This window comes from Acipenser ruthenus, unplaced genomic scaffold, assembly GCF_902713425.1.
Source record: "Acipenser ruthenus unplaced genomic scaffold, fAciRut3.2 maternal haplotype, whole genome shotgun sequence".
NCBI classification, from domain to species: domain Eukaryota; kingdom Metazoa; phylum Chordata; class Actinopteri; order Acipenseriformes; family Acipenseridae; genus Acipenser; species Acipenser ruthenus.
In genome coordinates this window covers 17,097-30,506 of record NW_026708363.1, presented here as the reverse complement: position 1 = coordinate 30,506, position 13,410 = coordinate 17,097, and the positions used below count along the sequence as shown (strand labels likewise).

Sequence of the window (13,410 nt, the reverse complement as noted above, 5' to 3'; positions counted from 1 at the left end):
CCTGTGTAAATCCTGGCATCTTGTCCTCCAATGATAAAGGCGCATGCAAATATATACCGAGAGGCATTACGGGAATGCAATTTATAAATACTTATACTGAAAACTGAAGGAACCCATTACACCCAACAGACTGGAAAGTGCGATATGATAACAATGAAAATGTTATATTAGGAAAAGAGTGTTTCTTTAAATTGCAGATGTAGGCACCGTTTCTTTGAAAAATGTCTCTTGTGGACGGGTGACGACTCGCAATGTGTACAACTCATACTTACCTGGCAGGGGAGATACCATGATCATGAAGGTGGTTCACCCAGGGCGAGGCTCGGCCATTGCACTCCGGCTGTGCTGACCCCTGCGAATTCCCCAAATGCGGGAATCTCGACTGCATAATTTCTGGTAGTGGGGGACTGCGTTCGCGCTCTCCCCTGAAACTATGGTCAAAGACAGAAACAAACACGAACCCGTCGGAGGAAGGAACTCACTCACTAGTTGTTCAACAACTCTCCGGCAGGCGGCTTCGTCACACAGGGAGTCAGGTTTTCTTTAAAAGGAGCTCAATGTTTTTAGCTTTCTGACTGTCAAATAAATAGCTACGTGGTTCCTGCACATCTATTTCCATGTTTCGTTATTTTTTATTGACAAGACTAAAAGTAAAGACTCAGCAGTGTCTGTATCAAAGTTTTTATTTTTATTTTAAATAATTGGAAATCATTTTCGAGCTTATCAGTTTTATTTATTTAGTTGATGTTTTTTATTCAAAGCAACTTACAGATAAACTGTGCATCACAACTGCTGCTGCTGCTGCTGCTGCTGCTGCTGCTGAGTCACTTACAATAGGACCTGGGTTTTACATCTCATTTGAAGGAAGGAGCACAAGGAGGTTAAGGGACTTGCTCAGGGACAGGGTCACACACAATGAGCCAGTGGCTGAGCTGGGATTGAACCAGGAACCTCCCGGTAACAAGAGCTTTTCTTTAACCACCTGACCACTAAGCCCCTTAAATCATATCTTGGCAGACAAACACTTTAATTAGACAACATAAAACCACATACAAGCAGATTTACAAGCAGGGCTGCAATCGCGTTCGCGCTCTCCCCTGATGTTATAGTCAAAGTTAAAAACACAGGTATTGAAAGCAATTAGCGATTATCTATATATCTCCAGCAGGTGGCTCTGTCAGACTGGGAATGAGATTTTGTTTTTTCTTTCGGAGCGTATAATGTTCTAGAAAGTACCAAAGTGTTTTATGTACATGTATTGTGAAGTGTTTCATCTTGAGAAGACAAAGTAACGAGTCAGCGGCACGTGTATCAAAGTTACAAAGTTGCTAATATTAAAGAAGACGAGGTTCAGCGGTACAGTTGTTTTTTTAAAACATAGTGTTTCAGTTCTGTACAGACGTTCTATGTCGTTATCCGTTATTGATTCAGCTTTATTTAGATGATTGCCTTTACCTTGTTTTAATTTCCCGTTCCTCTGAGATACGAATCTACCAGCTTTACATCTTTTTTTTTTTTTTTTTTAACGTATTCTCATTTTGTTGATCATTAATGCACATTTCTGTACTGTGGGTGTTGTCGAGCGATTGAAAACGAGACATTTTGTGTTTGAATTGAAAGTGATGGTCTCGAGGAGTCGAACAGGTCACAATAAGCCTTCATCCATGTATCATGTAACCACATGTATGCTGTCTCTAACTGGAGGAGAGGGACCCTTGCCGTACTGCTCAGCCTAAAGAACCACACGAGTTGTTTGAAAGGGGGATTTATTTTGTAGAATAAACATCAAATTGGTTTCAGGGCATACAGTCCTCCAACGGCAACACAGCTCAGTAGTACAGCTGAGATCCATTACAACACTGCTGCAGATTCAAACTAAAAGAGGGTAATATACAAAATGGATGCCTTTGAGAACTTAACACTTTCAATGCCAACGTGTGGCTACTACTTTGTGAACATACAATTTCGCAAGAATCTAATGGCACTTTTAATGCTGCTATATACACACACAGACACACGGACACACGGGCCCGCACACGTGGAGCCCAGAGCTGCTTAAATGTTAACGTTTGTGACAAATTAGAGATCTGGAAATCCCTCCCCCAACCTGTCATTGCATGAATGATATTAACTTAATACTATGAAAGAGATAAACCAAGACTGTCGTTCGCTTACGGCCATACCACCTTGAGAACGCCCGATCTCGTCTGATCTCGGAAGCTAAGCAAGGTCGGGCCTGGTTAGTACTTGGATGGGAGACCGCCTGGGAATACCAGGTGCTGTAAGCTTTTCTTTCTGCAGCTTGACAGGGGGCGCTATTTCCCTTGTTATTTATGTTACTAACCTGGAAGCTGTAAGTCTAAACATCGTTTTCTTTTTTTTGTTTTTTTATTGTCCCATTCCACACACGAACAAGTATTGTATCAGCCTTTACTGGTTTTGAAAACTGAGTTAGGACAGAAAGGGTTATCGTATTATATTCTAAGCCGAAACTACCAGTAGCGGTCCGATACAAACAAATGTGAACAGGGTTAAGACAAAAGTACTGACGAGTTTTGCTAGTTATGGTTAGTTTAATGAATTAAAAAAAGAAATAAAAGTTGATGAAGTACTTTTTATAGTAACAGAACGAGACATGTTTTAAAGCCACAAACTGCGTGTTTAGATTATTGTGCCAAACAAGAGAACAAAACGAGCATATCAACCAAGAACGGATTTAGTGACCCGTTCATTCGTTCGAGTTTATTTATATTATGTGTGACCTTAACAAATGTTTGACCAATGTTTTGCTTGCTTTCTTTTTGAAAGTCGTACATTTGTTACATTTTTTTTTATTTCGTTTACGCAGACGTGTATACAGACCCGTCGCTTCTTTTGCGGAACATCTCACATGCTGCTGCACGAATGACGTCGTCCTGTGTAAATCCTGGCATCTTGTCCTCCAATGATAAAGGCGCATGCAAATATATACCGAGAGGCATTACGGGAATGCAATTTATAAATACTTATACTGAAAACTGAAGGAACCCATTACACCCAACAGACTGGAAAGTGCGATATGATAACAATGAAAATGTTATATTAGGAAAAGAGTGTTTCTTTAAATTGCAGATGTAGGCACCGTTTCTTTGAAAAATGTCTCTTGTGGACGGGTGACGACTCGCAATGTGTACAACTCATACTTACCTGGCAGGGGAGATACCATGATCATGAAGGTGGTTCACCCAGGGCGAGGCTCGGCCATTGCACTCCGGCTGTGCTGACCCCTGCGAATTCCCCAAATGCGGGAATCTCGACTGCATCATTTCTGGTAGTGGGGGACTGCGTTCGCGCTCTCCCCTGAAACTATGGTCAAAGACAGAAACAAACACGAACCCGTCGGAGGAAGGAACTCACTCACTAGTTGTTCAACAACTCTCCGGCAGGCGGCTTCGTCACACAGGGAGTCAGGTTTTCTTTAAAAGGAGCTCAATGTTTTTAGCTTTCTGACTGTCAAATAAATAGCTACGTGGTTCCTGCACATCTATTTCCATGTTTCGTTATTTTTTATTGACAAGACTAAAAGTAAAGACTCAGCAGTGTCTGTATCAAAGTTTTTATTTTTATTTTAAATAATTGGAAATCATTTTCGAGCTTATCAGTTTTATTTATTTAGTTGATGTTTTTTATTCAAAGCAACTTACAGATAAACTGTGCATCACAACTGCTGCTGCTGCTGCTGCAGAGTCACTTACAATAGGACCTGGGTTTTACATCTCATTTGAAGGAAGGAGCACAAGGAGGTTAAGGGACTTGCTCAGGGACAGGGTCACACACAATGAGCCAGTGGCTGAGCTGGGATTGAACCAGGAACCTCCCGGTAACAAGAGCTTTTCTTTAACCACCTGACCACTAAGCCCCTTAAATCATATCTTGGCAGACAAACACTTTAATTAGACAACATAAAACCACATACAAGCAGATTTACAAGCAGGGCTGCAATCGCGTTCGCGCTCTCCCCTGATGTTATAGTCAAAGTTAAAAACACAGGTATTGAAAGCAATTAGCGATTATCTATATATCTCCAGCAGGTGGCTCTGTCAGACTGGGAATGAGATTTTGTTTTTTCTTTCGGAGCGTATAATGTTCTAGAAAGTACCAAAGTGTTTTATGTACATGTATTGTGAAGTGTTTCATCTTGAGAAGACAAAGTAACGAGTCAGCGGCACGTGTATCAAAGTTACAAAGTTGCTAATATTAAAGAAGACGAGGTTCAGCGGTACAGTTGTTTTTTTAAACCATAGTGTTTCAGTTCTGTACAGACGTTCTATGTCGTTATCCGTTATTGATTCAGCTTTATTTAGATGATTGCCTTTACCTTGTTTTAATTTCCCGTTCCTCTGAGATACGAATCTACCAGCTTTACATCTTTTTTTTTTTTTTTTTAACGTATTCTCATTTTGTTGATCATTAATGCACATTTCTGTACTGTGGGTGTTGTCGAGCGATTGAAAACGAGACATTTTGTGTTTGAATTGAAAGTGATGGTCTCGAGGAGTCGAACAGGTCACAATAAGCCTTCATCCATGTATCATGTAACCACATGTATGCTGTCTCTAACTGGAGGAGAGGGACCCTTGCCGTACTGCTCAGCCTAAAGAACCACACGAGTTGTTTGAAAGGGGGATTTATTTTGTAGAATAAACATCAAATTGGTTTCAGGGCATACAGTCCTCCAACGGCAACACAGCTCAGTAGTACAGCTGAGATCCATTACAACACTGCTGCAGATTCAAACTAAAAGAGGGTAATATACAAAATGGATGCCTTTGAGAACTTAACACTTTCAATGCCAACGTGTGGCTACTACTTTGTGAACATACAATTTCGCAAGAATCTAATGGCACTTTTAATGCTGCTATATACACACACAGACACACGGACACACGGGCCCGCACACGTGGAGCCCAGAGCTGCTTAAATGTTAACGTTTGTGACAAATTAGAGATCTGGAAATCCCTCCCCCAACCTGTCATTGCATGAATGATATTAACTTAATACTATGAAAGAGATAAACCAAGACTGTCGTTCGCTTACGGCCATACCACCTTGAGAACGCCCGATCTCGTCTGATCTCGGAAGCTAAGCAAGGTCGGGCCTGGTTAGTACTTGGATGGGAGACCGCCTGGGAATACCAGGTGCTGTAAGCTTTTCTTTCTGCAGCTTGACAGGGGGCGCTATTTCCCTTGTTATTTATGTTACTAACCTGGAAGCTGTAAGTCTAAACATCGTTTTCTTTTTTTTGTTTTTTTATTGTCCCATTCCACACACGAACAAGTATTGTATCAGCCTTTACTGGTTTTGAAAACTGAGTTAGGACAGAAAGGGTTATCGTATTATATTCTAAGCCGAAACTACCAGTAGCGGTCCGATACAAACAAATGTGAACAGGGTTAAGACAAAAGTACTGACGAGTTTTGCTAGTTATGGTTAGTTTAATTAATTAAAAAAAGAAATAAAAGTTGATGAAGTACTTTTTATTATAGTAACAGAACGAGACATGTTTTAAAGCCACAAACTGCGTGTTTAGATTATTGTGCCAAACAAGAGAACAAAACGAGCATATCAACCAAGAACGGATTTAGTGACCCGTTCATTCGTTCGAGTTTATTTATATTATGTGTGACCTTAACAAATGTTTGACCAATGTTTTGCTTTCTTTCTTTTTGAAAGTCGTACATTTGTTACATTTTTTTTTATTTCGTTTACGCAGACGTGTATACAGACCCGTCGCTTCTTTTGCGGAACATCTCACATGCTGCTGCACGAATGACGTCGTCCTGTGTAAATCCTGGCATCTTGTCCTCCAATGATAAAGGCGCATGCAAATATATACCGAGAGGCATTACGGGAATGCAATTTATAAATACTTATACTGAAAACTGAAGGAACCCATTACACCCAACAGACTGGAAAGTGCGATATGATAACAATGAAAATGTTATATTAGGAAAAGAGTGTTTCTTTAAATTGCAGATGTAGGCACCGTTTCTTTGAAAAATGTCTCTTGTGGACGGGTGACGACTCGCAATGTGTACAACTCATACTTACCTGGCAGGGGAGATACCATGATCATGAAGGTGGTTCACCCAGGGCGAGGCTCGGCCATTGCACTCCGGCTGTGCTGACCCCTGCGAATTCCCCAAATGCGGGAATCTCGACTGCATAATTTCTGGTAGTGGGGGACTGCGTTCGCGCTCTCCCCTGAAACTATGGTCAAAGACAGAAACAAACACGAACCCGTCGGAGGAAGGAACTCACTCACTAGTTGTTCAACAACTCTCCGGCAGGCGGCTTCGTCACACAGGGAGTCAGGTTTTCTTTAAAAGGAGCTCAATGTTTTTAGCTTTCTGACTGTCAAATAAATAGCTACGTGGTTCCTGCACATCTATTTCCATGTTTCGTTATTTTTTATTGACAAGACTAAAAGTAAAGACTCAGCAGTGTCTGTATCAAAGTTTTTATTTTTATTTTAAATAATTGGAAATCATTTTCGAGCTTATCAGTTTTATTTATTTAGTTGATGTTTTTTATTCAAAGCAACTTACAGATAAACTGTGCATCACAACTGCTGCTGCTGCTGCTGCAGAGTCACTTACAATAGGACCTGGGTTTTACATCTCATTTGAAGGAAGGAGCACAAGGAGGTTAAGGGACTTGCTCAGGGACAGGGTCACACACAATGAGCCAGTGGCTGAGCTGGGATTGAACCAGGAACCTCCCGGTAACAAGAGCTTTTCTTTAACCACCTGACCACTAAGCCCCTTAAATCATATCTTGGCAGACAAACACTTTAATTAGACAACATAAAACCACATACAAGCAGATTTACAAGCAGGGCTGCAATCGCGTTCGCGCTCTCCCCTGATGTTATAGTCAAAGTTAAAAACACAGGTATTGAAAGCAATTAGCGATTATCTATATATCTCCAGCAGGTGGCTCTGTCAGACTGGGAATGAGATTTTGTTTTTTCTTTCGGAGCGTATAATGTTCTAGAAAGTACCAAAGTGTTTTATGTACATGTATTGTGAAGTGTTTCATCTTGAGAAGACAAAGTAACGAGTCAGCGGCACGTGTATCAAAGTTACAAAGTTGCTAATATTAAAGAAGACGAGGTTCAGCGGTACAGTTGTTTTTTTAAAACATAGTGTTTCAGTTCTGTACAGACGTTCTATGTCGTTATCCGTTATTGATTCAGCTTTATTTAGATGATTGCCTTTACCTTGTTTTAATTTCCCGTTCCTCTGAGATACGAATCTACCAGCTTTACATCTTTTTTTTTTTTTTTTAACGTATTCTCATTTTGTTGATCATTAATGCACATTTCTGTACTGTGGGTGTTGTCGAGCGATTGAAAACGAGACATTTTGTGTTTGAATTGAAAGTGATGGTCTCGAGGAGTCGAACAGGTCACAATAAGCCTTCATCCATGTATCATGTAACCACATGTATGCTGTCTCTAACTGGAGGAGAGGGACCCTTGCCGTACTGCTCAGCCTAAAGAACCACACGAGTTGTTTGAAAGGGGGATTTATTTTGTAGAATAAACATCAAATTGGTTTCAGGGCATACAGTCCTCCAACGGCAACACAGCTCAGTAGTACAGCTGAGATCCATTACAACACTGCTGCAGATTCAAACTAAAATAGGGTAATATACAAAATGGATGCCTTTGAGAACTTAACACTTTCAATGCCAACGTGTGGCTACTACTTTGTGAACATACAATTTCGCAAGAATCTAATGGCACTTTTAATGCTGCTATATACACACACAGACACACGGACACACGGGCCCGCACACGTGGAGCCCAGAGCTGCTTAAATGTTAACGTTTGTGACAAATTAGAGATCTGGAAATCCCTCCCCCAACCTGTCATTGCATGAATGATATTAACTTAATACTATGAAAGAGATAAACCAAGACTGTCGTTCGCTTACGGCCATACCACCTTGAGAACGCCCGATCTCGTCTGATCTCGGAAGCTAAGCAAGGTCGGGCCTGGTTAGTACTTGGATGGGAGACCGCCTGGGAATACCAGGTGCTGTAAGCTTTTCTTTCTGCAGCTTGACAGGGGGCGCTATTTCCCTTGTTATTTATGTTACTAACCTGGAAGCTGTAAGTCTAAACATCGTTTTCTTTTTTTTGTTTTTTTATTGTCCCATTCCACACACGAACAAGTATTGTATCAGCCTTTACTGGTTTTGAAAACTGAGTTAGGACAGAAAGGGTTATCGTATTATATTCTAAGCCGAAACTACCAGTAGCGGTCCGATACAAACAAATGTGAACAGGGTTAAGACAAAAGTACTGACGAGTTTTGCTAGTTATGGTTAGTTTAATTAATTAAAAAAAGAAATAAAAGTTGATGAAGTACTTTTTATTATAGTAACAGAACGAGACATGTTTTAAAGCCACAAACTGCGTGTTTAGATTATTGTGCCAAACAAGAGAACAAAACGAGCATATCAACCAAGAACGGATTTAGTGACCCGTTCATTCGTTCGAGTTTATTTATATTATGTGTGACCTTAACAAATGTTTGACCAATGTTTTGCTTGCTTTCTTTTTGAAAGTCGTACATTTGTTACATTTTTTTTTATTTCGTTTACGCAGACGTGTATACAGACCCGTCGCTTCTTTTGCGGAACATCTCACATGCTGCTGCACGAATGACGTCGTCCTGTGTAAATCCTGGCATCTTGTCCTCCAATGATAAAGGCGCATGCAAATATATACCGAGAGGCATTACGGGAATGCAATTTATAAATACTTATACTGAAAACTGAAGGAACCCATTACACCCAACAGACTGGAAAGTGCGATATGATAACAATGAAAATGTTATATTAGGAAAAGAGTGTTTCTTTAAATTGCAGATGGACGCACCGTTTCTTTGAAAAATGTCTCTTGTGGACGGGTGACGACTCGCAATGTGTACAATTCATACTTACCTGGCAGGGGAGATACCATGATCATGAAGGTGGTTCACCCAGGGCGAGGCTCGGCCATTGCACTCCGGCTGTGCTGACCCCTGCGAATTCCCCAAATGCGGGAATCTCGACTGCATAATTTCTGGTAGTGGGGGACTGCGTTCGCGCTCTCCCCTGAAACTATGGTCAAAGACAGAAACAAACACGAACCCGTCGGAGGAAGGAACTCACTCACTAGTTGTTCAACAACTCTCCGGCAGGCGGCTTCGTCACACAGGGAGTCAGGTTTTCTTTAAAAGGAGCTCAATGTTTTTAGCTTTCTGACTGTCAAATAAATAGCTACGTGGTTCCTGCACATCTATTTCCATGTTTCGTTATTTTTTATTGACAAGACTAAAAGTAAAGACTCAGCAGTGTCTGTATCAAAGTTTTTATTTTTATTTTAAATAATTGGAAATCATTTTCGAGCTTATCAGTTTTATTTATTTAGTTGATGTTTTTTATTCAGATAAACTGTGCATCACAACTGCTGCTGCTGCTGCTGCAGAGTCACTTACAATAGGACCTGGGTTTTACATCTCATTTGAAGGAAGGAGCACAAGGAGGTTAAGGGACTTGCTCAGGGACAGGGTCACACACAATGAGCCAGTGGCTGAGCTGGGATTGAACCAGGAACCTCCCGGTAACAAGAGCTTTTCTTTAACCACCTGACCACTAAGCCCCTTAAATCATATCTTGGCAGACAAACACTTTAATTAGACAACATAAAACCACATACAAGCAGATTTACAAGCAGGGCTGCAATCGCGTTCGCGCTCTCCCCTGATGTTATAGTCAAAGTTAAAAACACAGGTATTGAAAGCAATTAGCGATTATCTATATATCTCCAGCAGGTGGCTCTGTCAGACTGGGAATGAGATTTTGTTTTTTCTTTCGGAGCGTATAATGTTCTAGAAAGTACCAAAGTGTTTTATGTACATGTATTGTGAAGTGTTTCATCTTGAGAAGACAAAGTAACGAGTCAGCGGCACGTGTATCAAAGTTACAAAGTTGCTAATATTAAAGAAGACGAGGTTCAGCGGTACAGTTGTTTTTTTAAAACATAGTGTTTCAGTTCTGTACAGACGTTCTATGTCGTTATCCGTTATTGATTCAGCTTTATTTAGATGATTGCCTTTACCTTGTTTTAATTTCCCGTTCCTCTGAGATACGAATCTACCAGCTTTACATCTTTTTTTTTTTTTTTTTTAACGTATTCTCATTTTGTTGATCATTAATGCACATTTCTGTACTGTGGGTGTTGTCGAGCGATTGAAAACGAGACATTTTGTGTTTGAATTGAAAGTGATGGTCTCGAGGAGTCGAACAGGTCACAATAAGCCTTCATCCATGTATCATGTAACCACATGTATGCTGTCTCTAACTGGAGGAGAGGGACCCTTGCCGTACTGCTCAGCCTAAAGAACCACACGAGTTGTTTGAAAGGGGGATTTATTTTGTAGAATAAACATCAAATTGGTTTCAGGGCATACAGTCCTCCAACGGCAACACAGCTCAGTAGTACAGCTGAGATCCATTACAACACTGCTGCAGATTCAAACTAAAAGAGGGTAATATACAAAATGGATGCCTTTGAGAACTTAACACTTTCAATGCCAACGTGTGGCTACTACTTTGTGAACATACAATTTCGCAAGAATCTAATGGCACTTTTAATGCTGCTATATACACACACAGACACACGGACACACGGGCCCGCACACGTGGAGCCCAGAGCTGCTTAAATGTTAACGTTTGTGACAAATTAGAGATCTGGAAATCCCTCCCCCAACCTGTCATTGCATGAATGATATTAACTTAATACTATGAAAGAGATAAACCAAGACTGTCGTTCGCTTACGGCCATACCACCTTGAGAACGCCCGATCTCGTCTGATCTCGGAAGCTAAGCAAGGTCGGGCCTGGTTAGTACTTGGATGGGAGACCGCCTGGGAATACCAGGTGCTGTAAGCTTTTCTTTCTGCAGCTTGACAGGGGGCGCTATTTCCCTTGTTATTTATGTTACTAACCTGGAAGCTGTAAGTCTAAACATCGTTTTCTTTTTTTTGTTTTTTTATTGTCCCATTCCACACACGAACAAGTATTGTATCAGCCTTTACTGGTTTTGAAAACTGAGTTAGGACAGAAAGGGTTATCGTATTATATTCTAAGCCGAAACTACCAGTAGCGGTCCGATACAAACAAATGTGAACAGGGTTAAGACAAAAGTACTGACGAGTTTTGCTAGTTATGGTTAGTTTAATGAATTAAAAAAAGAAATAAAAGTTGATGAAGTACTTTTTATTATAGTAACAGAACGAGACATGTTTTAAAGCCACAAACTGCGTGTTTAGATTATTGTGCCAAACAAGAGAACAAAACGAGCATATCAACCAAGAACGGATTTAGTGACCCGTTCATTCGTTCGAGTTTATTTATATTATGTGTGACCTTAACAAATGTTTGACCAATGTTTTGCTTGCTTTCTTTTTGAAAGTCGTACATTTGTTACATTTTTTTTTATTTCGTTTACGCAGACGTGTATACAGACCCGTCGCTTCTTTTGCGGAACATCTCACATGCTGCTGCACGAATGACGTCGTCCTGTGTAAATCCTGGCATCTTGTCCTCCAATGATAAAGGCGCATGCAAATATATACCGAGAGGCATTACGGGAATGCAATTTATAAATACTTATACTGAAAACTGAAGGAACCCATTACACCCAACAGACTGGAAAGTGCGATATGATAACAATGAAAATGTTATATTAGGAAAAGAGTGTTTCTTTAAATTGCAGATGTAGGCACCGTTTCTTTGAAAAATGTCTCTTGTGGACGGGTGACGACTCGCAATGTGTACAACTCATACTTACCTGGCAGGGGAGATACCATGATCATGAAGGTGGTTCACCCAGGGCGAGGCTCGGCCATTGCACTCCGGCTGTGCTGACCCCTGCGAATTCCCCAAATGCGGGAATCTCGACTGCATAATTTCTGGTAGTGGGGGACTGCGTTCGCGCTCTCCCCTGAAACTATGGTCAAAGACAGAAACAAACACGAACCCGTCGGAGGAAGGAACTCACTCACTAGTTGTTCAACAACTCTCCGGCAGGCGGCTTCGTCACACAGGGAGTCAGGTTTTCTTTAAAAGGAGCTCAATGTTTTTAGCTTTCTGACTGTCAAATAAATAGCTACGTGGTTCCTGCACATCTATTTCCATGTTTCGTTATTTTTTATTGACAAGACTAAAAGTAAAGACTCAGCAGTGTCTGTATCAAAGTTTTTATTTTTATTTTAAATAATTGGAAATCATTTTCGAGCTTATCAGTTTTATTTATTTAGTTGATGTTTTTTATTCAGATAAACTGTGCATCACAACTGCTGCTGCTGCTGCTGCAGAGTCACTTACAATAGGACCTGGGTTTTACATCTCATTTGAAGGAAGGAGCACAAGGAGGTTAAGGGACTTGCTCAGGGACAGGGTCACACACAATGAGCCAGTGGCTGAGCTGGGATTGAACCAGGAACCTCCCGGTAACAAGAGCTTTTCTTTAACCACCTGACCACTAAGCCCCTTAAATCATATCTTGGCAGACAAACACTTTAATTAGACAACATAAAACCACATACAAGCAGATTTACAAGCAGGGCTGCAATCGCGTTCGCGCTCTCCCCTGATGTTATAGTCAAAGTTAAAAACACAGGTATTGAAAGCAATTAGCGATTATCTATATATCTCCAGCAGGTGGCTCTGTCAGACTGGGAATGAGATTTTGTTTTTTCTTTCGGAGCGTATAATGTTCTAGAAAGTACCAAAGTGTTTTATGTACATGTATTGTGAAGTGTTTCATCTTGAGAAGACAAAGTAACGAGTCAGCGGCACGTGTATCAAAGTTACAAAGTTGCTAATATTAAAGAAGACGAGGTTCAGCGGTACAGTTGTTTTTTTAAAACATAGTGTTTCAGTTCTGTACAGACGTTCTATGTCGTTATCCGTTATTGATTCAGCTTTATTTAGATGATTGCCTTTACCTTGTTTTAATTTCCCGTTCCTCTGAGATACGAATCTACCAGCTTTACATCTTTTTTTTTTTTTTTTTTAACGTATTCTCATTTTGTTGATCATTAATGCACATTTCTGTACTGTGGGTGTTGTCGAGCGATTGAAAACGAGACATTTTGTGTTTGAATTGAAAGTGATGGTCTCGAGGAGTCGAACAGGTCACAATAAGCCTTCATCCATGTATCATGTAACCACATGTATGCTGTCTCTAACTGGAGGAGAGGGACCCTTGCCGTACTGCTCAGCCTAAAGAACCACACGAGTTGTTTGAAAGGGGGATTTATTTTGTAGAATAAACATCAAATTGGTTTCAGGGCATACAGTCCTCCAACGG

At 40.6% G+C, this 13,410-nt stretch overlaps 9 non-coding genes across 9 annotated transcripts; all 9 read left to right on the top strand.

Moving 5' to 3' along the window:
- The first annotated feature begins 264 nt into the window (after positions 1-264).
- On the top strand, positions 265-428 carry LOC131731726 (U1 spliceosomal RNA). The gene has a single exon (XR_009324993.1). It is a non-coding gene; the product is annotated as a U1 spliceosomal RNA (small nuclear RNA).
- Positions 429-2,169: 1,741 nt separating this feature from the next.
- LOC131731704 (5S ribosomal RNA) lies at positions 2,170-2,288 on the top strand. The gene has a single exon (XR_009324971.1). It is a non-coding gene; the product is annotated as a 5S ribosomal RNA (ribosomal RNA).
- An 890-nt stretch (positions 2,289-3,178) lies between these two features.
- On the top strand, positions 3,179-3,342 carry LOC131731739 (U1 spliceosomal RNA). The gene has a single exon (XR_009325006.1). It is a non-coding gene; the product is annotated as a U1 spliceosomal RNA (small nuclear RNA).
- Positions 3,343-5,070: 1,728 nt separating this feature from the next.
- On the top strand, positions 5,071-5,189 carry LOC131731703 (5S ribosomal RNA). Its single transcript, XR_009324970.1, has one exon. It is a non-coding gene; the product is annotated as a 5S ribosomal RNA (ribosomal RNA).
- Positions 5,190-6,082: 893 nt separating this feature from the next.
- LOC131731725 (U1 spliceosomal RNA) lies at positions 6,083-6,246 on the top strand. Its single transcript, XR_009324992.1, has one exon. It is a non-coding gene; the product is annotated as a U1 spliceosomal RNA (small nuclear RNA).
- A 1,727-nt stretch (positions 6,247-7,973) lies between these two features.
- On the top strand, positions 7,974-8,092 carry LOC131731702 (5S ribosomal RNA). Its single transcript, XR_009324969.1, has one exon. It is a non-coding gene; the product is annotated as a 5S ribosomal RNA (ribosomal RNA).
- Positions 8,093-8,985: 893 nt separating this feature from the next.
- On the top strand, positions 8,986-9,149 carry LOC131731724 (U1 spliceosomal RNA). Its single transcript, XR_009324991.1, has one exon. It is a non-coding gene; the product is annotated as a U1 spliceosomal RNA (small nuclear RNA).
- Positions 9,150-10,866: 1,717 nt separating this feature from the next.
- Positions 10,867-10,985, top strand: LOC131731701 (5S ribosomal RNA). The gene has a single exon (XR_009324968.1). It is a non-coding gene; the product is annotated as a 5S ribosomal RNA (ribosomal RNA).
- An 893-nt stretch (positions 10,986-11,878) lies between these two features.
- Positions 11,879-12,042, top strand: LOC131731723 (U1 spliceosomal RNA). The gene has a single exon (XR_009324990.1). It is a non-coding gene; the product is annotated as a U1 spliceosomal RNA (small nuclear RNA).
- The last annotated feature ends 1,368 nt before the right edge of the window (positions 12,043-13,410 follow it).